Below are 24,830 nucleotides of genomic sequence, written 5' to 3' on the forward strand. Positions count from 1 at the left end.
CACGTGGTGTCGTTTTCCTCTTAGAGAGAGTGCCTTTATATCGTGTCGGTGTGTTTGACGCGATGTTCTCTTTCTCCTTCAAAGAAATCGATCGAAAAAGAAGCGATAATTTTATTTTATTTTTTTAGACTCTTCAGCTGTCATCCAGTGCAAAAGATTTTACTAATTTTAGGTTCAAATATATATTTTTTTATTTAATTCGTTTGAAGACAAAAGTACGCAAGGATGTTTTTGAGATGCGCTCGTTTGACATACACGTTTATAGCTTAAATAGTATCTAATAGTTCCTGCACTGATCTACGATTTCCAGACAAATAAGGCAAGCAGCAAAATCCCACCTCCTCACTACAGATGGCTCTAGATGCCGGAGAGCTTTCCTCTTTTATAATTTCTTCTGACGATGTAAACAATGTTACATTAATTTAGAATTTCAGGCGCTATATTTGCTTTCTGCTTTTATTGGGATTTTTGCAAGTCGTCCTGAACTCCTTCTTCAACTGCACTCAAGAAGTGCTGATTAAGCAGAGGTGTAGATGGAGATTTAATATTAATATATATATATATTTATATATATATATATATATATATATATATATATATATATATATCTATATATATATATATGGTCAGTCCATTAAAACCAAAGTAGCTTAGTAGCGGCTTAGTTCCCATCAGTTTTGGTAAATAGCAAACTGAGTCCTGAACTAAAAGGTGCATTCTATCCCAACCATCATCAATGGACCTGATGTAATCTCGTCAGCACCAGATAAGGCTTAATTAACAGACAACACGCGATGTAACAGAAAATATATGTGCGTGAGGTCGCCAAGTTAATTAAGAGCCTTGATTTCAGTAGAGCATCTGGCCCTGACTTCATTCCATTATAGTGTTGAAAAAGCTTCAATCAGAACTTGTCCCCATACTTACAAAACTGTTTAAGCGTTGCCTTAAGGAGAATTGCTGCCAATGCACTGGACAACCCCATCAGTATTCCATGTATTTAAGAATTCAGGTGATATGCCACTTTCGTCTCGGTACAGACCAATAATCTCCTGTGTAGCATGAGTACGCTGCTGGAATCCATATTAAATAGAGAAGTATTCAACCATATCAGCAGAAACAACCTTCTTAGTGACATGCAATATTGTCTCCGTTCTGCAAGATCTACAGCAGATGTACTAACGGTTATATCTCATAGGATGATAGAATCCCTCGAAAAAGGTTTTAATTTATAGGGCAATTGCTCTTGACATATAAAAGGGCTTCGATATGGTAGGGCATACAAGCCTACTTCACAAGATTTCCATCTACGGTATAACCGGAAATGTTTTCTGAATAATTTTATCCTTTCATTCTGATAGGCTCATAAGGGTAGTGGTTGATGGGCAGAAATCCGAGGTCCAGAGTTGTAATTCGGGAGTCCCTCAGGGGTCCATCGTGGGCCCAACTCTCTTCCTGGTAGACATCAATGATTTCCCACAACACATACATAAATCATTCGTTGACATCTATGCTGATGGCACAACAACCTATGACAACACATCAAAGGCCGTAAATGACCAAGTTCTCTCTGATTAATTCTCTTCTTATCTTGGGCGCGTGGAAGAGTGGGGAAAGGTGGCTGGTTACTTTTAATGCATCTATAAATGAACTCCTTTGTTTAAATCATCAACACTCTGATCCCCATCTGGCATCAAGTGGAATCGATGGCTCTTTTCTTGGGGAGGCTCCATGTTTTGACAAGCTTATCATACCCTTATCCCTGAGGGAATTCCGGGCTTTGGTAAGTGGTGACCACTGTGTAAAAAAAAACTTTTAGGATTGAGATTTTACTCCTGATCTGAAATGGAACACGCACATCAAGTCTGTTGCCAAGGTTGCTGGGAAAATGATGGGGTCCTTCTACAGCTGCAGAAGATATCTTACTGCTGATTCAAATCTATATAAAAGCCAAGTACGTCCAACAATGGAGTACTGATGCCTCATCTGGACAGGAGCTACTAAAAAACAGCGTACTCTGCCTTGACAGAGTACAAATACACTTCGTAGCTTAGTAGGGGATGCCTTTTCCTCTTCCCAGCAATCTCTCTCCCACAGAAGAAACGTTGCGAGCCTATCGTTGTTTTATCGTTATTTCCAAGGCATATGTTCGTCTGAGCTCCAATCTTTTGTCCCCCTCGCCAATCTTTCATGATACCCACTCGTCTATCTAAAACCACTGTTAATAATTTTCCCCACTCTTTATCAGTGCCTAAATCAAAACGTAGGTTCCATGAACAAAGCTTCTTTCTTAAAACTGCACGTCTGAGAACTCTCTTCCGTTTTCCTGTTTCCCACCTGACTACAACTTGGATGTCTTCAAGTCCAACATAAACAAATTCCTTATGAACTGCCCACTAAATAAGACACTTTATCAAATCTCCAATACTAAAGATTACTTTGATTACTGCACACCCAATAATCCTTATCCCAAATGGCCTCCGTGCATTGATAAGTTGTGACCACCAGGTAATATATATATATATATATATATATATATATATATATATATATATATATATATATGCTTGTGTAATATAAACTGATATCTGTCTCATTTTGTTATATTATTCCATTGAGATATGTCCTTGAAATATAGTCCCTCATGTCCTGCTTTTTTTTTTTGTTTTTAGTCAGAACAAAAAAAAAACACTATTGCCAAAGTGTACAGAATAATATGGAAAGGAAACTTTGGATGAGAATTTGAAATTTCGGTAACTGTTCTCTACTTGACTCTTATTGTCACAAAGTTCCAGCCGTTGTAACTAGGGCTATCTTGTCGGTCTCGAGAATCCGATTAGAATTTCTAACTGAAACCTATATTAAATCATTAATACTACAAATTTCAATTTCAATTTTTTGATACGTGTTAATTACTACTGGTTTTTATACCGATAATTTTATTCGGTAATCGCTAATTACTTAGGATTTCTTTGAGTAATGAAACGGGAGTAGGTTATCGCAGTCAATTATCTAAACGGTTCCGTTCGAGAAATTTCTGAAGCCAACTGAGTTAGAAAGAAAGATTCTCTGGTTTGACAAGTCATACTTGAAGAAAATTGGAGGTGCATCGACCAAAACGTCTGGAAAACGACATTACATATGAGAACGCTAGGAAAAAGAAATAACAATAATAATGCTACACACCACTGAAAAATATTAGATTGGGGTGATCTTCTTCTGATGGGCATTGACAGTTCCTGGCTGTTGTGTCAAACTGGTAGTACATGAGCCCTAACTCTTTGGTAGCGCTTAGAGCGGCTGCTCCATCAACAGTTGTATAATATCGGGATGTTTGTAGAGCCATGTCGCGCATGGAAACGGACCCTGCACTCATCTCCGATGGGTTTTCCCGATGCCACAGTTTTAGTTGAAGAAAGGTCAGCTAATGGTCTACTTGTGTTGCATGTCTGATAGCCTGCATAACCTCTTGTTCAGCTCCCCCTTACCTAACTGAAACTCTATAAAAACATAATTACAGTACAATATAAAAAAATACGCTTAAACCAGGCCTAGGGACAAACAAATCCAACTCGCCTCCCTCCTTGAGGCTTGCATTCACTAACATCCGTGGGCTTAGAACTAATTTAGCTAACGTGAAAAATTTCTCTAACAAATACCCCGGATATCTTAGCACTAAGCGAGACTAACCTACACTCCTCCATTCCATCTCACTACTTTAGAATGCCTGGCTATCTCTCACTCTGCCGTAATACAGACATATGCACGGACTTGGAATCTACATTCGTAACACCCTCCCCCTGACTAGCGAAACAAACCTAGAAACGAATGATCAAGCCTTTATGTGCGGTAATCTAAACATACAACATAACATTAACTATTTTTATTTTCTCTACCGCTCTCCCTGGACCCAGGACAACACCATAATAAACAAAGTCTCTGACAGCATAGACACAGAAATCTCCCTCGACACTAGCGCACAATTACATGTATTTGGTGAATTTAATGTTCACCACAAAAACTGGCTTGGATTCTCTACTCACACAGATGCAGCACAACACATATTTTTGCTATATCTCACTCCCTATCACAAATGGCTACGTTTCCAACCCGTTTCCCTGACCAGCAAGAACAACACGCATCACTTCTAGATCTGTTTCTGACTACAGTAACCGAGGATTGTACAACAAATGCTGACGGCCCACTCGGCAACGCTGACCATGCAGTGATAATGGTAGAAATCGCCCGAAATTCTAGGCCCAAAACTGAAGAGCCAGTGCTCAAAACAACAGATATTATAAAAAAGCTGACTGGGAAGCCATAAGAGATTTTATCAGAGATGCCCCATAGGGAAAATTTTTTCTCTTCCTGCTAAACAGTGCTCAAATGAGACCACTGAATGGTTAAAAACAGCAATGTTCCCATGCGGAAATTTTATAGCAAGCCCCACTCTCCCCAATGGTTTACTTCGACTTGCGCAACTGCCATTGCTCAAAGGCAGCATGCATACCGCAGATTTAACCGAAATAAGTCCAGTTCAAACAAACAGAAATATATAGAAGCTAGAAGTAACGTCAAAACAGAAATAGCGACAGCTAATGAGACTTTGCTGAAACCACTAAAAACCGCATCGAAGCACAGAAACTAGGAACTCGTGACTTCTGGAAAATCTACAACAGTGTAGTAAATAATGGGCAACCAACAATTCCCCCGCAAACCAACAATCACGAGTTTGTTTGCTCAGCAACAGACAAAGCTAATATGCTTGCCAGCCGGTTTGCCTTGAACTCCACACTGGGCACTACCAACCACCCCCTGCCTAACTTTCCTTTGCGGACAGACGCCACGCTAGACGATCTAAAAATCACCCCATGCTCAGGTACATGCTATCATAAAAAACCTTAACACTTCAAAAGCATGTGAACCTGATCTCATCTCTGCTGTGCTATTAAAAACGTGCTCAGCCGATGTAGCTCCAGTTCTCTCCGAACTCTACAACAGATGCCTTACTGAATCATGCTTTACGGGCTGTTGGAAAACTACTTCTGTGGTACCAGTATTCAAGAATTATGGCGAAAGAACTGCCCCATAAAATTATCGCCCCATTAGCCTCCTCCCAGTTTTCGCCAAAATATTTGAGACCATAATTAACCATGCTCTAGTCCGGCACCTTACAGATGCTAAACTTCTGACTGACAAACAATATGGATTTAGACAGCCCGTTCTACAGCTGACATCCCCACTGTAATATCTGAACGTATATATCATTCACTGGACAAAGCGGGGGAGGGCAGAGCGGTAGCTTTAGATATATCTAAGGCTTTTGACAGGGTATGGCACAAGGGTCTCTTTAGGAAAATTAAATCATACGGTATCACTGGTAGAATACTTAACATAATTAAATCCTTTGTAGATAAGAAAAAAATCTAGGTTGTCCTCGACGGTCGTACATCTAAACAGTGTGATATAAATGCGGGGGTGCCTCGGGGGTCTATCCTTGGACCTCTATTGTTCCTAATATTTATTAATGACCTCCCTGACAAAACTGCATCTGAGATGGCTATATATCCTGATGACACTACACTCTATAACGGGCATGACAGGAAAACAAATGAACACATATCTAAAGAAATGGCAAAAACACTAGAGGATACCCTCCAATCTGTAGTTGAATGGGGGCATAAATGGATGGTCATATGCTGTCAATAAAGTGGTTTCCTTCAATAATTACAAGACACCTTCTCTGCCACCAATAGCAATGATCAGTGACTCCCTGTCTGAGAGTACATCTTTCAAACTGATTGGTCTAACGTTCACAGGAAACATGAGTTGGAACAATTATATTGAAAACATTGCCTGGGCCGCTTCGAAGAAGGTAGGCTCTCTCTACCGTGCTAGAAAACTACTGACACATGAAAGTATCCTGTACCTCTATAAGGCCGTCATTCGCCCATGTATTAAGTATTGTTGTCTGGGCTGTTCATCTGCTACTATTCTCTCGCTCCTAGACAAGGTTAAAAAAAGAGTCGCCAATCTGATAGGCCCTGAACTGGCAATTAAGCTTCAGCCTCTGTCCCATCGACGAAACGTTGCATCCCTCTGCCTGTTCTACACGTATTTTAATGGTTAATGCTCTGACGAACTGCATACACCTGTGCCCCCACGACGTAGACACCCTCGACAAACCCGGCAGACAGCTAAATCCCACCCCACACAGTAGGGATCCTTAGATGTAAAAGATCTTTCTACTCCAGTAGTTTCTTCCCCAGACCACTAGACTGGAATACCATCCCAGGTTCCTGCTTCCCTAACTGTACTGACATGGACAAGTTCAAGTGCAACGTGAACCGACATCTTGCTGCCCAAATCCCAACATAGTGCCTCAGTAGTTGCTGCCCTTGATAGTAGCCCCCTACACCAAAGTGGCAATGCGCCTTGTTTGAGGTGAAAGTGTAATACAAAAATATTCTGAACCATAGAGGGTTAGATAAACTTATAAGTCTCACTCTGGGTAGATCGATACAGATAATATGAAATATACAGAGAAAATTGCTGACAAAATAAAGTAAACGACGTTTTAAATTTAAGTCTGTTGTATATAAAAAAATAAACGAAAACTTTAATAATAATTATAAGTTTTTTTTTTTACACTAACGATTTTTTTAATGGCAACACAGAAATAATGAAGATGTTATTTCAGTTAACACACACAGACACCCGACTAAAATGTTAGATCGTAAAGGCAACTCTACACATATATTTTTTATAAAACTATTTTCGACGTCATTGAGTCTTCGCCAAGATCGACTCAGTTTTTCTACTTATTTCATCCCTCGTGGCTTCATTTGGAATTTAAACTTTAAAACGTTATAATCATGGCCAAACATCTTTTATATTTTATTGCACAGGTGACTTCCAAGATCTCCGGTTTCGGGCATTTAAAAATCACCTTTGAATAACAGCGCACACATTTTTAGTAGCATCATTGCACGAAGTAAGACACAAACAGGAAACCTGTATCTATCCTTACGAAGACGTTATAGTGTCGACAAGTTTGATTTATAAACACAATTATTTTTATCGACATGTTTTAAAAGCTACGTAAAATTCGCTGACTAAAGTTAGATGTTGAATATATATATATATATATATATATATATATATATATATATATATATATATATATATATATATATATTTGCGCATGGTAGTGTGTGAGGCAGACAAAAGTATTAAATCCCAACGATAGCTTGACATTATGTATATATTTTTTTTTTAACTTCAGGTTGATAAAAAAAAATGCGTTCATTAAATCGGATATAACTTTAATCTTTTTTTTTATTATTACATATATATTATTACATATATAATTTTATTATTACATATATATATATATATATATATATATATATATATATATATATATATATATATATATATATATTGAATTTTCACCCCAAACAAGGCAAATTGCCACTTTGGTGTAGGGGGCTACTATCAGGGGAAACAACTACTGGGGTACTATGTAGGGATTTGGGCAGCAAGATGTTGGTTCACGTTGCACTTGAACTTCTGCATGTCAGTACAGTGTGGGAAGCAGTGACCTGGAATTGAGTTCCAAAGTCTTGCGGTTCTGGGGAAGAAACTACCGGAGTATAAAAGATATATTACATCTAGGGATCTCTACAGTGTGGGGTGGGATTTTGCAGCTTGTGGAGGGTGTTCACGTCGTGAGGGCACAAGTGCTTGCAGCTCATCAGAGCATTGACTATTAAAATACTTGTAGAATAGGCAGAGGCATGGAACGTTTCGTCGATGGGACAGAGGCTGAAGCTTAGATGCCAGTTTAGGTCCTATAAGATTTGCGACTCTCTTTTGAACTCTGTCAAGGAGGGAGAGACTAGTAGCCGATGTACAAGCCCAAATATGATAGCAAAACTCCATACATGGGCGAATGGTTGCCCTATAGAGGTACAGGATACTTTCGCGTGTTAGTAGTTTTCTAGCATGGGAGAAGAGCCCACTTTCCTGGCAGCGGCACTGGCAATGCCCTCGATGTAATTGTTCCAACTCGGCTTTCTTCTAGTCACTCTCGGGAATCTTGTTTTTTTTTTTTTTAAATCGATTATTGACATTAAATGAGAATGTTTACATATTATTAACACAAAAGTTGAACTAACCGAAAATATTGAACATGTTATTACTTGAATTGGTAGACCTGTTTAATATCGGCAGTCGTATAATAGGGTGTATTCGAGTAATATGTATATATATATATATATATATATATATATATATATATATATATATATATATATATATATATATATATATGGGGCTTGTTTATATACATATATATATATATATATATATGAAACTATATATATGTATATATTTATGCATATATATTGCTATGTATATATGCATGCATATATGTATAGCTATATATATATATGTATGTATATATATATATATATATATATATATATATATATATATATATATACGTGTATATATTTTTTTAAAGTCAGTTGGATTCTTGTTTTGTTTAATTCCTGCGCTCATTTGTGTGAATAATATGTGCATTTTTCATCATCATCATCATCATCATCATCATCATCATCATCATCATCATCATCATCATCATCATCATCATTATCAAAAGCACATGTTTGAGGCTTATGCACAAAGTTTTTATTCGTCCAGACGTCTTTAATACTGATCAGTTGGGTACTGTTTTCGTCTAAATTCCTACGTCCATTTATTTGTAAAAAAATCTGTGAAATTTGTCATCATCATCATTACCTACAGCAGAAGTGTGAGTCTTATAAACAAACATTTTATTCAAAAAATGTCCAGGCGTCTTTAATACTGGTCAGTCGGATTATTCGTCTGATTCAGACGCCAAATATTTGTCAAATAATGTGTGAAATTTATCATCATCATTATTTACAGCAGAAGGGTGAGTGTTATAAATAAATCCAGCTGCTCTAAACGCTGACCGTTAGGATTTTGTTTTCGTCTGATTCCAACGTCCATTCATTTGTAAAGCTGCACAAACACTTCAAAGTGTTATTATCTCTTTTTACAATTTGGTTGCATTTGTTTGTTGTTCTTTTTTTATGCATATCAAAGTCATTTAATCGGACCCATCAACCTCATCATCGCCAACCATTGAGGATGTATGACTTTTGGAAGGTGCCTTCATGTGTATTTCACATGGATGCATACGTGGATATATGCATATATATATATATATATATATATATATATATATATATATATATACGTATATGTGTGTATGTTTGCGTATGTGTGTGCATACATATGCATGTTTGCGTACATCTATATGTATAATGTATCCGTGCATGCATGTGTGCATTTCGATGCGTATGTGGGATGGAGAGAGTTGGTGTCAGACGTGGTGAAGGCAACACTTCAAGGACAAGATAATCTCTGATTTAGAAAACTATAATGCGGGAGACCAGCACCCGCATTAAGCTGGTCTGCAACTGTCGTATAAAGCTAAAACTCTGTAACATTATCTTTGTATAGATACTCTCTGTATGCTATATTATACTATACTGTTTTAAACTAACTCACTCTCTTTTTCTTTTGAAGTTGAATATTATGGCAGTTAAACTAGAAGCCAGACAAGTTGTCCTATCCAGGGTGTTTTGTCTGACTTACCTGATAAACAGCTGCCAAGCATTGCTGATGTTATGTGTTTCTATGCAAAACGGCCAGGAGTCTGCAAAATATTCATTTATAAAAATGAAAGAAAATACAACAGAAGATTAGATTAAGATAAACTAGTTGGCTTAGTAAAATTAGAATTTTAAAGAGGGGACAGGATTAAATTTACGTAGGCGGTTAACTATTTTTTAAGAAATTCAGAGGACCCTTTAAGAGGGGTTGTTTTAATATTGCTTTCGATTATGAAATATGTTATTTTCGCCGTCTTTATGTTGCTTGATTAAGCGTTACGGCTGAAAGATCATATTCTCCGAATACAATAAAAACGGGAGTACTGCAGGCCTACGGGCTTAAAATGCTTGTAGGTACAACGAGTGTGCGCGATAGAATGCACTCACATAGATTAAGCTTGTAGATAGGACCGTTTGTGAACTTCGGCTGATTGAAAATTCCAAATCTTGGGAGTAACAGAACTGCCAACACAAGAGCGGACGTGTAATAGTGACGTGGCCACTATGTAGTTAATCTGAAGTAGAAGATAGAATAATAAAAAAGATCGAAAATATGCCGCTTATAATAAAGAACTTTAGAAGTAAAATGTTCCCCTATTGTGAATTAAAGGTTTAGAGAATAACGCCTGTATAAAAGAAGTTAGAAATCTGTCAGATAATATGTCGTCAGAATTTTTTTTTAGATAAGGCGGGCGGCCTCTTAATATTGGAATCGGCATAGGGTGGCTAACGTGGCAGCTGTTAACGAACATGAGGTTACTTTACCCACATCCCCGAATGATGCCATATGGGCCGTGAAAAAGGGTCCGGCCGAATAAATTATTTAAGACGGGAGACATAGAAAACATATGTCTGCGCCGTATATTTATTGTAAAAAAAGAATGAAAATATATTTAAAATGCATAGCAGAGATATTATCTGACATTATCCTGGCTCGCAGGTGTGAAGAATAAGGTGAGAATTGGGCGTATAGGAAAAATGTATGCCTTACATTTTTGAAAATAGGAGGGAAACGAGTGTAATGTTATGACCCTTTAGGTTGTGATCATAGCGTAGTATCTGTTAACTGTGGCACGCGAGATCAAGGGTCAAAACATTATTATTATTATTGTTATTGTATTCTTGTTAATTAATTTGAGCGACGGATGGTCGCTGGATCAGTTATTATGATTAGAAGAATAAACAATTAAATTGAGGAAGAAATGGCTGTGTGAATCGGAAAAGGAATGTGAAAATAGAAAATATATTTAAACATTATTTTGGGGTTTTGAATAAACAAATAACTAGTTATGGATTAGGTTGATCTGAGACACGTAATAAGGTGACGTAAGAGAACACGTGATGTAGTTAGATTAGGAGAGATTCAGAGAGTTGAGGATTGACCACCACAGCGGACAAACGTCTAGACAGGGGGTGGACAGACAGCAAGGCAGCGAGCTGTAAGAATAGAAATGTAGACGGACTGCAGATCCTGTGAAAACTATTTGAGACACCTGTAATGCATTTATATTATAAAAATATAAAGCGTTGTTTTAATGGTTTCACAAATAAGAACAGACGTCTCAAAAATGGTGCTGATCGCTTCATGGTTCGTCACGGAGCAGCGGAAAGATGCAGAAGAACTCTTCAAGAAAAATGTATGAAGCATATATTATTCTTCTTACATATGAACTGTAAAAATATCCCGTGTGATAATTCTGGTACAACATGACTCGGTTTACACGTCAATATCATGTCCTCGTGGTTTAACACCATACACACGATTTGAAATGAAAAAAATATTTGTTCTGTATATTTTCTTTTCAAGGAAAATGAAGGTCTAATTAGCTGGCACGAGGAGTTTGCAATAGTGTGTCTATATCTTGCTTCCTGCCTATATACAACTTTTGGAGAAAAATCAATAAAATTTGACCAGTGTGTGGCTGCAAAATTGATAGCAGTAATCTTTTCATTTTTTGAGTTGTTCACTTGTTCTGGAAAAAACAACACAAAAAACAAAACAGAATTATTTGAAAACTTTTTGTTATATAATTTTGCGATGTAATATGAATAAAACTAACTTCAGTTTGGATAAATATTTATTTACTTAATGGACAAAATCGTTTGAATTCCCTCTTCTTTCACATCCAATTCATCTGAGTTTATTGTCTATATAATATTTTTCGAAAATACTGCAAAAGACCCTATATTTTGAACGGTTTAAAACAGTCATTTGGATTTCAGTTAACTGTTTTGTTCTCTGAATCATAATAAAATATACTGTAGTTGGTTAAAAAAAATTGTCGGTTTGGATCTCAAACCGACTAAATGCATACACTTGGATGATAAATTGAACCAAAATGTTTAATTTATCATAGTGTTTGAGGATAGACAACTCTAGTCCATAAACACATTAATCTTTTGGCTTATGTTAGCAATCTTCCTTGATTCAAGGACCAAATTTTCTAAGATAAATTCTCCACAAGAAATACTAACAGCATATTCAAAAAGTAGCCTCTGGTCTTCACACTTAAATTATTTGTTTCTTCTGCTGTCAGATAATGATGACCGGGATTGACTTATTTTTTAGAATTCTACTTGGGGAAAATCTTTATAATTGTTGATAAAAAGTTTCCCCAAAGGAGCAGTAAATGTTGTTAGGCTTTTTGTTGTTCAATCAATTAATTTAAAAAATGCTGAAAATGGCAGTTCTTCTAGTGGAACCTGAAAATTTGAAAATTTGCATGTTTAATTATAGAGCCATATTACATAATAAATACCACTATATTATTTTATTTTCCACAAAAAGGAACATAATTGCAGGTGAATCTATAGAATTAATTTTACCTCCTTGTTAGGAGGACAAGTGCAGACTATGTGCCTTGTTTGACGATTTTCTGTCTTGCACTTTACTGCAAAGTCCTCACATCTCAAGACAGAAAGTTTACAGCTACAAGAAAATATATCAAACAGTCTGTCAAGCTATTCCTTCATTCTTTACACATGTATTGCTGTAACAGATTTACTTTCGATCTGTTTGGCCCTCTTATAGCAAAATATATTGACCTTCTCTCCCATATAATGTTAACTTTACAAGGACAATAATGGATTGACTGCTTGAACATACTAATTATTTCCTTGGCAATTTACTTAGAAATTTCACTATTTTTAAGTGTGGATGACTCTTTTCGAGGAAAAAACTAAACTGGATAATTTGTCGTGAAGTTGAAGGTGCTGTTTCATCCAAATGACAAGGTTGATAAGCATTTTTATTAACCCCGGGTGAAAACTGAACGTCGTGCTTTTACTGACAGTCTATTTTGAAAAGTAAAATAAATAAATGGATTATAACTGAAGGAAACTATATTAGGCTATCTTCCAGTTTCATACGTAAAAAATAAGTGCTAGTTATGAGAAATAATGAAAACTTCGTAGAGTTCAATTAGATGTATTGAAGAGAGAGGACCAAACCGAGTCAGAGGCATAGTAGTGTTTAGTTTAGAAATTTTTAATAGATTTTAGTTTCGCCTTCGATAACATGAATTTATCGTTAAAGAGATTCTTTCTTGCTGTAGTTGTGCCATTTTAAACGATTGTTTAGTGTTTAGAGGTTTAAAATACACTCTGTGTTTCTGTCTGTAAATCTGTCTGTGGGTCTGTGTACATTTCCCTGCGCAATAACTCGGTCAGTTTTAAGTCTACATACTCGAAATTTGATATACAGGGTACTGAGATTTGGGAAAATCTATGTGATCGGAGGTCGGCCAGAAATTTCGCTGCCAAGGGGTACAAGTTCAACGATTTGACCTTTGAGAACTCTTTCAAACCCCTCTCACAAATTTTGAGTCCAATCACTTGGAATTTTAAATATAGGTTTCTTGGAAATGTATCTAACATAATTACGTAAGTTTGGCTCAACATCATCAATTTTAAGATGTCATAATAGGGGTCAAATTTTAAAAAAATACCGCTTTTTTAATTCTTTTTTTTTTTTTGCTCAACATACACATCAAAATACCCGGGAACCGCCGGGCACCCACGCTTATATATCTATAAAAGTGAACTTGTCTGTGTGTGGTTCTGTGTGTGTCCATTTCCCTACGCAATAACTCTGTCAATATTTAGTCTACAGACTCGAAATTTGATGTACAGAGTACTGAGATTTGGGAAAATCTAATATTGATAGTTTTACATTGTTCTACGTGGCACAACTAAAGTAAAAAAAGACCATGGCTAAGTTGTAATACAAATTACTGAATTTCTTTAAGAAACCATTTTTATAAAATTAAAAAAAAAGATATATTAATAAAATCCTAGAGCATATCACAAATTTATATTGCAAAAATGATTCTATTTAATAAGATTTAGCAGCATATTGTGGTCATCTTTTGGCTCAATTTTAATTTAAGCGTCCGGTCCTTTTCTTTGAAGCAACTTTAACACTCTTCCCAGAGGTCACATCTTGCTTAAAAATGTTTCTCTTGAGAATATAACACAGGTTACTGATGAGATTCTAAGTCACAGCTATATAAAGAGAATGTTTAACAAAACCCTTTTTTTCGAACCCAGGATTTACTATACTTTGATGCATGTCTTCGTGCGTTGTCTTGACTGGTTATTAAGTTATTCAAATGAATATGGTTCAGAAAAATCATAATAAAGTTTAGAAAAAAATTACGTATATAACTATAAATGGTTCAACGAGTTCATTGCCTATGATCCAAACGCGTATCACAATTCCTCAGCCACGTTTGTAGCGACTGAATAGTTGTCTTTAGGCATATTATTGGCAAAAATATTCTCACGCTTATTTATCGGGGCTTATCAATTTGGCCTGTATCTTCATCAATTTGGTCTGAATCTTCATCAATTTTGTCTATATCTTGTGTCTTCGAGTATAACGTAAACAAGTTTATGATGAGCCGTTCCATTTAAGTTTACAAATTTACCGAATATCCATTACTAACGGTAACTCTATTGTCCAATTCCTACTTACACCCTTTAACCCTTATCCTCGAGTGACCTCTTGGCCTTGATAAGTGGTGATGCCTATGTAAAGAAAGATCTGTCTGTAAAATGCATATTAATAAAATCAGTTTTCATGTATATTTTGTGCAATGCAATCTTCTTTCCTTTGGGGTGTTTTTCAGTTACATAGGGTTCGTTATCTGATTTTTTTTTATTTTTTTCGGAAATCCGCCAACAACCTTAAAGCTTTACACCTTGTTTTTTTTTTCTTTTTTTCTTAAAGCTTTACACCTTGTTATCGTTCAACATACGAGCTCCACCAGTCTCAGATATGAACAAAATTGACGCATATCAGTTTCTCATTAGTTTTCGTTGGACATCTGATAGATATTGCTTTGTTAATGTTCTGAATTCAGACTGAGACCTGAGATTGAATTCCGATTTGATATATTTTCCTGATTTTTCAACGAGCTTTTATTCAGAGAGTTAGAAAATTGAAACGAAACATTTGCTTATTTTATTGATTAGAGAGATTTTTCCTCATTCCTTGCTACATTTTCTTTACAGAACATAATATTAAATTCGATTCTTTGCGCATAATCTCTTTACACTGTGAATTACTAAAGTTTCAGAAAAATATTAGATATCAATCTGAAATTGCAAAATATGACTGAATTGCTATTAGTCTTACTCGCTATACATATTAATACAAATCATTTCATCTGACAACACGCATCAGTGAATTTTCCATAAAATATTAGACAATAAATATTTTCAAGAAACAGTTTTATTGTGTGTTTTCAGTAGAATTAGCATTCGGCCTTTCAGGTGTATTTTAACGAAATAGAAAAGGATGGAATACTGTTGCCATATCTGGGCAGGAGCTGACAAAAACAGCCTATCCTGCCTTGACAGAGTACAAAATAGACTTCGTGGTTAAGTGGGGGATGCCCTTTTCTCTACCCTGCAACCCCTCTCCCACAGAAGAGACGTTGCGAGTCTATCTTTGTTTTATCGTTATTTTCATGGCAGGTGCTCGTCTGAACTCCAATCCCTGGTCCCCCCTCGCCAATCTTTCATAAAAAAACACCCGTCTAGGTGAATCCACTGTGAAAAAATTCCCCCACTCTATATCTGTGCCTAAATCAAAACGCGGATTCCATGAACAAAGCTTCTTTCTTAGAACTGCACGCATGTGGAACTCTGTTCCGTCTGCCTGCTTCCCTCCGGACTACAACTTGGATGTCTTCAAGTCTAATGTTAACAAATTCCTAATGAACCGCCCCCTTAAGTAAACACTCCATCAAATGTCCACACTAACGTAATGTACTTGCAATAACCCTTATCCCTGAGTGGTTTCTGGGCCTTGATAAGTGGTGATCACTGTGTAAAAAAACAAACTTTTTTTCAAGCCCGGGAATCTTCAGGGAATTTAATCAATAAATGTAGCGTGCTGTCGTATAGCCATCTCTACCTAGATAAACTCCACACTTTTCATTCCATCGTACCATTCGGTCAAGGTCGAAGCGGGGATGTAAAAGTAAAAATCCTGAACTTAGTCGTTGTTTGAAGTGTTTCCATAAATGATTATATTGCGCACATAAATTTCGTTGAATACTCGTTGAATATCATTTCGTAAGCTGTCATGCAGAGTTATTGATTCTGTTTACGTTGTATCTTTTTATTTAATAAAAAATGTACTCGGCATTTCCCGGGATTAAACGTAACGCTTAATTAGTTTTAAGAAAGAATATACTAAAAAAGCAAATAAACAAAACCATACGCATGCGAGTAATAGGTTTATTTTCTAAACAATACGCCTGCTGAAAGTGAAAGAATTAAATAACCGAGCTGAGATTGAAACTAAAACATGGAGACAGTGTGTCGGTACGATAACAATTACGCCACCTATACACGACTTTAAAAACTGTTTCCAAACATACTTCTTTTTACATATGTGAACGATACGCGCATGCGCAGTCGTTAAATAGTTGACAAACAATTAAAAATTCGATGATCCTTAATAACGATTTTTTCAAGTTTGAGCACTTAATAACCCTTTTTCTGGAGGAAACCTGATTAAAATGGTCTATATATCTGAATATCGTATACACCAACTCTCAAACATGTAGATTAAAGATTCGTTGAATATATAAGTTGAAAAGTATCTTCTCACACACATGCTCTGTTTTATAGATATACTAGAATATATAACTGGTGTGTACCGGTCGTACTCCACGCATAAATATTATATAAATATTAATGCAGAAGTTTTATGTTTTACAAACAGAAATACTGTGGATATTAAACGTACTGTTTAATTCCTTTAAAAAATTCCTTTAAAAAATTCCTTAAAAATATTCCTTAAAAAAATCCTTTTAAAAATGCCTTTAAAACAAATTCCTTTAAAAAATTCCTTTAAAAAATTCCTTAAAAAAATTCCTTAAAAAAATTCCTGAAACAATTCCTTAAAAAATTCTTAAAAAATCATCCCTTAAAAAAATCCTTAGAAAAAAAAACTTAAAAAAATTCCTTTAAAAAGATCATTTAAAAAATGTCCTTAACAACATTACTTTAAAAAAAGACAAACAGAAACTGAAACACGTGTATGCGAGTATTATGTTTATTTCTAAATAATCCATTTATTATGATTAAAAAATGTACGAGCTGAGATCGAGAGCAACACAATGACAGATCCGCTATTGGTATTTATTTGCTTCCTCACGAAAGCAAAATGTGACACAAGGTCGTTTTTAATGTGGTGGGGGCAGCTCCTCAAAAAAAGTTACTCTGGAAGTAGGGAAAAATAAATATTGCCTTAGTATAGGAAGGGTTTTATTTTTAAACTAAGAACAGATTAACTCGAGTGTAGCCCCAGAACAGATACTACACTGTGATCTTGGCCCGGAGGTCAGATCTCATCATGAGTCGCATATTCCGCTTGGTGCAGATTGCGAACCCACGTTATTTATTTTTCGCCATTCCTTCCGATCCAGGGCAAGGTGGTTAATGAACGCCCAACTGTCGAGAGATGTCCAATCAAAAACATTTTCTCTCCACCTTCTCTTTGACTTCCCCCTGCCTCTTTTGCCTTCCAACATAATACCCATTACACTAGCTTGACATTCAACGAGTGTTTTATACACGACTCGTACTTAACATAAAGAAGATAGCATATTTAACCACCGCGCATTCGCAGTCTTGGAACAATTAAAAGCAAATAGAAACCTGGTTGTCTTCCACGTTAGACCTTTTTTTTTTAATTTGAACTTCCCAGAAGCTCCTTTTTTCGATTGAACACCGATTAAAAAGTGTTTCACATATCTGAATAAGAATATATACCAAATTTAATATATGTATGTTAATAATTCCTCGAGTGTGTAAGTCGGGGATTGTTCTCACACACGCTCTCATTTTTGCAGAATACAAGATAAAATAACTGTATGCCATTTCATCTCCTCGGTTAACGGTTCACGAAGAATAAAATGGGTTTTTTCTTCGACCCCCCTCCCGAAATTAATTTCATATCGAGAAATGATGAAGTAGATAGCAAGGAAAATGCAATAAATTAATACTTAAACAAAAATACAGAAAAATTAACACCATGTATTTTTTTCTGAAGCTCATTAGAAAATATAGAATTTAAAACGTATAAAATTACAAAACTAATGAGAATATATGATCTTGCGTTGCCTAGTAATAAATACAGTAAACTATTTTTTAATTCGTACAGATTTCGTATTTATTATTATAGAACCGGTTCACGAGCGATTATTTTATCGTACCTAATATACATATACATGCTAGAAAAGAATAGGCACTAAGAGGAATATTTTCCTAAGGTAAATAATTTTTTATGTATAGATACGAATAGTGCTGACATAAATTTGCGTATCTTATTAAAATTGTATTGAATAACATTGAAGCGTGTCACGAACCATTATTTTTAGCATGACCCAAAGAAGTTTTGAAGTCCTCAAAAGCAGTAAAGGTGGAACGTATTATTAAGTTTGATTGCTGAATATTTTCATACAATTTTCATGCACTTTTTGTAGAATTTAATAGAATTTTTATCACTGGTGTTATAATTTAGATCATGTGTAAAAAAGCCTAATCTAGTAAAAATGAAAATTTAATATATAAATCTTTTGAATTTAGCTTTGTGTTTCTATAAGGGTTGCGAAGGTTTTTTTAAATAAGATTTTTAATTGATCTTCAATTTTTGATCAGCAGTATATATATATATATATATATATATATATATATATATATATATATATATATATGTGTGTGTGTGTGACAACAAGAGAATAAAATGAAGACACAAAACTATATATATGTAGATATAGAATGGATCATTTATTGAATAATGGAATACAGGCACACTCTGGAGGATGGAAGGGCCTCTTTATGCCAGGGCATTTAGAACCCTAACGCTTCTTATCAGAAGAGTAGAAAAGGTGCTAGGTAGCATAGTTGAGATGCGGAATCTAGCGTAAGGTTCCTTAGGGATGAAATAGATTAAGAGGAATTATAGAGTGTTGGGGGAAGCTTTAATGAATTCTAAAAGATTAAGGAGAAGATTATTATATATAGTATGATATTGCCTGTATTCCATTATTCAATAAATGTTTCATTCTATATCTACCTATATACAGTTTTGTGTCTTCATTTAATTCTCTTGTTGTCCTATTGTATAAGCTCCGATAATTATTGTTGAGCTTGGCATTATCCGGATGTGTCTTTTTTTGTGAAATTTATCTTTCTCTTTTCTCTTTTCCTTAAAGCTATATATATATATATATATATATATATATATACATATATATATATGTGTGTGTGGGTGTGTGTGTGTATGCGTGTAAGCATGTACGTATGTATATGTGTATGTATTTATGTATGTATATATCAATAATATACATTTCACTTATCTGTTTCAAGAATATATATATATATATATTCTTGAAAGGTTATTAACCATTAAAACTATATAAAATAATTGTTTGATTTTAATATATGTTTATTTTAATTATATATATATATATATATCAATGTATATATATATATATATATATATATAGAGAGAGAGAGAGAGGGGGAGGGAGCGAGAGAGGGAGATGTCTATGTTTTGTAACGTAGCAATTATAATGCAGAATGTAGAAACTGTGCACTGATAGAAATTCAATGTTTTAGTGAAATGAATGCAATTCCTTATTAAGGAAACTATGAAAAGAATAATTAGTAAACATTTGTTTTACAAATAAATATACAAATTATATAACCTTCATATAGTCGCTCTCATCATACCATTGAGTGTGTAACTTTAAAAGTCCGTTCTAGTAACTTCTAAATAGAAAATGCTGGCTTTTAATAAATGTAAGAGCGACAAGATAAAAACAACTCCATAATTATATATATATATATATATATATATATATATATATATATTATAATTACTTTTCTTTTTATAATATCACGTTTATGTACGTGATTATTGCTACTTATTGATCAAGAGAAAGGCTGGCATTCTTCTTTGCAATGTCCACACACGTAGTTGATAGCTTCAAGAAAATGGTCTCATCAGGATTGCTTTTTAAGCCGATGTAATTCAAATAATCTGTAATGAGGGCAATACATCACTGAAATTTTCTTCTAATGACATCTAAAGAGTGCATTTCAGCGCGCACACACACACGCCATCCAGTGTAGCAGCAAGTCCTGGGAGCATCAACCTGAAAAAACAGTTGGAAATGATTTATATACCATACATTACGACTATGTAATCCCTACAGCCACCTACCTTGAAAATGCTGCTGTGAAACCTGACATAGTTATATGGAATAAGTCAGAGAGAGTTGTAACCATTATTGAAGTGAGTGTTCCTAATGATGGCGGTCTTAACAGAGCTGAAAGAGAGAAACAGACCAAATACCAAGGTCTCATGTATGATATGAAAAGAAACTGGAACCTAAAGGGGATATCGATCATACCAGATATCATAGGCGCCACAGGACTTATGAAGAAGAACCTGAAGTCCTACCTAACTAATATTCCTGGTGAACCAAGTGCAAAAGAGATTCAGACAATTGGACTTAAGGGAACAGCGAGGATACTAAAAAGAGCCCTCGGTTGGTTTCAATTAAAAAGCGGGGCAATGTTGGCAGCTGGTTTGGCTGCCCCATACCCGGCATTACAATCTTCAAAGGAAGAAAAATAAAAAAATAAAAAATATATATATATATATATATAATCAATTACTATATATGTTCAACATTAAAAACATTTAATAATAAAAAATGGAAATAATATATATGTGTATATGCATATATATATATATATATGTATATATATATATGTATGTATATTATATCATTTTCATTAACTTTCCTTACTCTATGGCATTTAAATCCTTAAACAACTTATAGCTGGCATTCTACATGTCCCACTGACTTTAGCAAATAAGGTGTAAACCAGTATAACTATTTGCTAATATGTTCTCATCTGAAGAGATGGTAGACATCGAAATCCTATAGGATAAGGACTTATAAGATTTAAGATGCATTCTTTGTCTTACATAGAAAATAAAAATCTTTTGATTTTAAATTTTACCATTTTACATCATAAATTTTAAATTTATTGAATTACTAATATTTGATATATATCTGTTTATATATAAAAGACGCTTCGTCAGTGAGTCTTTATACATACATACAGATTTACCGACAAAGCGTCTTTTAGTGAGTTGGTTAATTATAAACAGTGAAACGGCTGGGGCGTTTTATTTTGCGAATTTTGATTTATTGTTCTAGTATTGTTCCTCGAAAGATAACTACCGAAACTCGATGACTAAAATTACAATTAATGACAGAACAGGATTGTTTTTATATTACGTAACTTAATATGACATCCACGTATCAACGAACATTACTTATTTCCATAGTTTTGTTATTATCAACATTATAACTATTCTGTGTATATTTCTATTTGCTAACTGCTTTTTCTCTGGCGAAAAACACCACTTTTAGAGCCCCCATGAAAAACAAAATAATTGTCTTCGTCTTATACTGGCAATGGGATCTGACGTTGCCCTGAATTAAATCGGGATAACAGCTATTTAACCCTCATACATTTTTCTTGTCATCAATGCCTGTGAACTCGCATATTTTTTCTAGCAAATCTATTGGTTGTATGCTCTAGTCGGGAACCAACCGATGTATACAGAAGGGAAATTTTACAGACCTTCAAGCAGTGATTTAGTATACAATACATTGCTCTCTTCGTTGTACTGTAGGGAACTTATAGTTATAAAAAAATATTTTATGTAGTGGCTTTGATAAAAATTTTAATTATTAAAAGCAAGTGTCATGATTTGATAGTGCTTCACTAAGAAACATTCATTTTAACGCGCCACTATCGCATCAAAGAACACTTATCCGTTGGTATCTTATAAGCTTCTATATAGAGTGATGTGTTCTCGGTTGATTAACTGTGTCTAACTATGTCGGATATATACTTGAGAATAAACATAATCATAAGAATATGCTGTTGCCATAGCCCCAGTAATAACTTTCGTCAAAATCGCCTGTTCCTCATTTAGTCTTTTTTTTTTCTTTTCGATTATTAATATTTATACAATACATTGCATAACACTAACAGATAAACTACGAACACTATCAGATAAATCAGGTCCTGGATATGACCTTAAACTATATCCGATGGTGCGGTCTCAGGCTTTGGGGAGTGTGGAGCCACCGCTAAATTTTTATTGCTCCCAGGCCAACTCTGACCCGGAGTTGTTCGTACCTGATTGGGACCCAACTATGGGTTAAATAGACAACGACTTGAGGGAATATATATATATATATATATATATATATATATATATATATATATATATATATATATAATTATATATTGTATTATTGTACATAAGTTGATGTATACCACAATAAAAAGCATTGTTTTCCGAAACGATCGTACAGATAATTGATTTTGTTGTTGTTCCTTCTTATGACACGGATTTTTAATTAAATAATAATTTGATTTTTAAATTTTAAATTATCAATCACATTACTTAATATTGAATTAGCTCTAGGACATTTAACTATCGAGATTATTATATATCTAAATTACAACGAGCACTTTCTATTTCCTGTATTGTAATTAAACTAGTAATTTCACTGTTACATTAACATACACTCAGCTCTTTAGACTATTGTTCTAATCTCCTTTAAATTATATATATATATATATATATATATATATATATATATATATATATATATATATATATATATTCTATTAGAAAACCTCTCTACAAAATAACTGGATTCGGCATCAAATAACGAGAACAAGGTTGATATGACATAAAACAAAAAAAAACAACCCACAAACCAGATAAACCACTTGGTGTGATTGGCTTTTAATAATCGGCGGAGCTGTTTCGGAGTCTATAAAAACAACACTGTCTCTATCTGACACGGGCAAACCGTCTTTTATAAAATGAATAGGGAGTATATGTATGCAAGCATTAAATATTGTAAATCATGATTTTACTGGAATAGTGAGGATATTTCGTTTATCAGGAGAGGTTTGTAGTTTAAATATTATTCCCAGTATTGTTATAGAAAATTTTAATTTTGAACATTTATAGTAATGGATTATATATATATATATATATATATATATATATATATATATATATATATATATATATATATATATACAGCAATTTATAAAATATATATGGCAGTTATGCTACACTGAATATTCTGCGTTTTATCCGCTATAGGATTCGTCAGGCTTTAAAAATTACAATAGGTTTACCATGGTAATCAAAATTAAAAATATCTTATAAATATTAAAGAGTAATATTTACAAGTAAAGTAATCTCAATAAATGTATATATATATATATATATATATATATATATATATATATATATATATGTATATATATGTATATATATATATTTAGTAGAAATGGTAATTAATAAAAACTGAAGAAAGTGCTCAATACTGTTGTAGAGCAAATATGCGTTTCATTTTTTATATTTTTACATTTTTATATTTTTACAGAAATGTTCGCTATGATGGGATGTAAACGTCTGAGGAAGCTGCAGACGGGCAAAAAATCAGCCGGGTAGCTGAAACAATAATGTAACCTAACAGAAAGATACTGTAATAAAAAATAAAACGTATATATATATATTATATATATATGAATATATATATATATATATATATATATATATATATATATATATATAAATATATATATTAGTGATGGGGTGATTCCAATATTTTCCCAATTCAGATAAAATTACTGATTCCGTGCTGAATTCCCGATTCCGATACAATTACCTATTTCGATTCCTATTCTGTATAAATGATTTACCTATAAGATTGTTGTTTCCCCCAATTTTCATAAAAACAAATGTTAAATAGCCAGATATTTCTAAACATCAAAATACACTTGTGGAGGATTATCTATCGAATGTAGCTTTAGTTGTATTTTAAAATCAATTATTAATTAATATTTTATATTATTAAAAGCAATGGAAGATTTTACTTTGAAAAAATCAAATTAGAACAGAATAAAAAAATCGATTTGGCATCGTAAAATAGGCAATACTATTTCTGATTCTGCTACCGATTCCGATACACCAAAATGTTCCGATTTTCACGATTCCCGATTCCAATTATTCCTCCCAACACTAATATATATATATATATATATATATATATATATATATATATATATATATATATATATATATATATATATATATATATATATATATGTATATGGAATATAAAGTTGAAATACTAAATTTTTTAGAAATTTACAAGTGAAATAATCGTGGTCTTAAATCCGTTTTATATATATATATATATATATATATATATATATATATATATATATATATATATATATATATATATATATATACAAGCAAAATTACCCTTCGTTGACTGGGTTCCAAAACAGCCTACGGAGAATGGAGTCTGATTTATGCAAGAATTATAGCTTCTGTAAAGGAAGGGTTGTAAAGGGATAGCTTCGAATTTGGGGGTATCAAAACCCAAGCAAAATATGATGAAAGTAAAAATAAAAAAGATACACCCCACAATTTATTATACCATACCTGTTCACACTGAAACACTTATCACAATA

Source organism: Euprymna scolopes, chromosome 27, assembly GCF_053919585.1.
Source record: "Euprymna scolopes isolate OS-2025 chromosome 27, ASM5391958v1, whole genome shotgun sequence".
Classification (NCBI taxonomy): Eukaryota; Metazoa; Mollusca; class Cephalopoda; order Sepiida; family Sepiolidae; genus Euprymna; species Euprymna scolopes.